This window comes from Propithecus coquereli, unplaced genomic scaffold, assembly GCF_000956105.1.
Source record: "Propithecus coquereli isolate 6110/MARCELLA unplaced genomic scaffold, Pcoq_1.0 Scaffold19, whole genome shotgun sequence".
In the NCBI taxonomy this organism is placed as follows: Eukaryota; Metazoa; Chordata; class Mammalia; order Primates; family Indriidae; genus Propithecus; species Propithecus coquereli.
The window spans coordinates 9226086-9228824 of record NW_012143856.1 but is presented as its reverse complement, the minus strand read 5'-3'; the positions used below and the strand labels follow the sequence as shown (position 1 = coordinate 9228824).

Sequence of the window (2739 nt, the reverse complement as noted above, 5' to 3'; positions counted from 1 at the left end):
CAGCAACATCAAACTCCTGGGCTCAAGCAATCCTTCTGCCTCAGCCTCCTGAGTAGCTGGGACTACAGGCATGCGCCACCATGCCCGGCTAATTTTTTTCCATATATTTTTAGTTGTCCGGCTAATTTCTTTCTATTTTTAGTAGAGATGGGGGTCTCACTCTTGCTCAGGCTGGTCTCGAACTCCTGACCTCGAGGGATCCTCCTGCCTCGGCCTCCCAGAGTGCTAGGATTACAGGCGTGAGCCACTGTGCCCAGCCAGGATTGTCTTGATGGTTAAATAAAAATATAGCTAGCTAGATAGTTTTTGTTCAAGGACATAGGTATTTGATAAATTTTCACTTTTTTTTCCCTGTTGGATAAGTCAGAACAGAAATGAGCATTAAAACTGTCGAGGCTGTTTTGTTCACCTTTTTGTTTTACTCGTAGTTAAAAAGCCACTTTGTTATGTTCTGCATTAACCTTCAGAGTTCATTTTGTTTTAGCTTTTATTCTTTTAATTAGGTCACTTTGATTTCGGTTATATGCATCTCTTGTGCTTATCCTTTAAGAGATACTGTCTAAACCCAAAAAGTCATATATTTCTGAAGTAGATTTTTTAAATGATACTTTACTTTTTCTTTCTTGTTAAAATTGTTCGTGACCCTAGACAGAATGCCCCACACATCAACTCCAGCTTATCTATTTTTTGAGATCTAAGAGTTCTTGATATCATTCACTTTCGTTTTCACTATACCTTCTTGGAAAAGAAATAGTCAAAAAGAGTGGAGATTTAAAAGGTTTTTGAGCAGAATTGGAAATAATTGTCTTTGTTTTGTATTGCTATTACAGAATACCACAGACTGGGTAATATATAAAGAAATGAAATTTGTCTCTCACAGTTGTAGAGGCTGGGAAGTCCAATATCAAGGTGCAGGCATCTGGCAAGGGCGTTCTTGCATTCCACGGTGGAAGGGCAAAGACAGGGCAAGAGAAATCAAGATATCAAACTCACAGCTTCAAGCTATTTTATAATCAATGTTAATCCATTCCTGAGGGTGGGTCCTTTATGTCCTAATCATCTCCCATTAGGCCCCATGTCCCAACACTGTTGCATTGGGAATTCAGTTTCCATTACATGCTTTTTGGGGGACACATTCAAACCATAGCACAAACATACTAGTTAAAATTTTAAGTCACAGCTACAGCATGTTTCTGTGCTACATATGGCAAGCATTGCCTAGTAATAAGTTAATAATCTTAAAGTAGTTTTCTGAAGAAAAGGTGGATATAGTACAAAAAGTTTTATAAATTTTTTACTTTGTTTAGTGGAGTGTTATGTGATGTAAATGGCAGTTACACAAAGACTGATGAAAAAAGGGAATTATAAAATTTGATGCTGCAAAGGTTAAATATTCAAGGGACATTCTCTCTACTAAACTGTGTAGGAGATGGGAAGATTTTTTTTAGAGAAAAAGACCCAGAGATGACTGAGAGATTCAGAGTAATTAATGTGATGGAGCATTCCTCTCATTCGGTTTCCTACGATGCTCAACACATGGTGTATTGGCCAAGTGATTGATTCACAAGTTTTGAGAGAGGATCCTTGCAAGGTGGATCTTCTGTTCTTGAGGACTCTGGCAGTAGTTAACAGATACAGATATTTTACTGGTTTTGTACAAGATGCAAAAGTGGAATGGTAACGAGGCTACCCTGGCCAGAGGAGAAAGCACATGCAGTTATTCATCAAGAGGTAGTATATTTTAGACTTACCAAAAAAAAAAAAAAAAAATTATCCAAGGACCTTGAAGCCTTTGGGATGAAGAGAAGGTAAAGGGTTATTGAACAGTTTGCGGGGAGGTTTTTGAGATGAGGTCTCGCTCTATTGCCTGGGCTAGAGTACAGTGGTGTCATCATAGCTCACTGCAACCTCAAACTCCTGGGGCTCAAGCCATCTTCCTGCCTCAGCCTCTTGAGTAGCTGGGACTACAGGTACACACCACCTCACCCGGCTAATTTTTTTTTAAGAGATGGGGTCTTGCTGTGTTGCTAAGTCTGGTCTAGAAATCCTGGCCTCAAGTGATCCTCCTGCCTTGGCCTCCCAAATGTTTAGAATTACGGGTGTGAGCCACCAAGCCCAGCCTTGAAGTTTTTAGTAGTAGCACAATAGTGCCTGAAAAAGATAATTAGGGTTTATAGGAGCTGTTACAATGAATGATGTAAAATGAGAGCGCTAACAATTACAAAGAAGATACATATATAAGATTTTTAGAGTTAGTGGGCTCTTCTGTTGGAGATTCTTAAGAGCTGTCAATGGAGTAAGGGTGCATGGGGCAAGAGTAGTGGAAGGAAGCCCAAGTGAGGCATAGCCTTCCTAGCTAGTAGTTCTTAGAAGCTACAGATTAGATTGTCAGGCTTAAAATCTCGGTCAACCTGCAAGGAATGTTTGCCAGAACCAAATGGTATAACCAGAAGATTCGATAGGCCCCAGGAAAGGGAAACGGGGACAGTTTTATATGGGAAACGTTTTGTTTTTGTGACAATTGAGGATTCAGTGAATAAAGTTAAATAAACCAAAGTTTTTTGCTTGGAAAACAGGTCAGATATGACTAGAAATGGAGTTTGGAAGGCAGCTATGCTCACCACTATACTGCGGGAAACGTGGCCAGTGTTCCCTGCAAAAAACCGGGTCCCTTTGGTAGAGTTGCAAGGGATAAGAAAACAATAGAGAGAAATGGAAAATGGAAGAAATAAAAGAATA

General features: G+C 39.7%; 1 protein-coding gene across 1 annotated transcript in view; it reads left to right on the top strand.

Annotated features, from left to right (window-relative positions):
• LOC105809110 (selenoprotein T) overlaps window positions 1-2739 on the top strand; it is a 41888-nt gene that overhangs the window by 12976 nt on the left and 26173 nt on the right. The gene's annotated exons all lie outside the window — the stretch shown is intronic.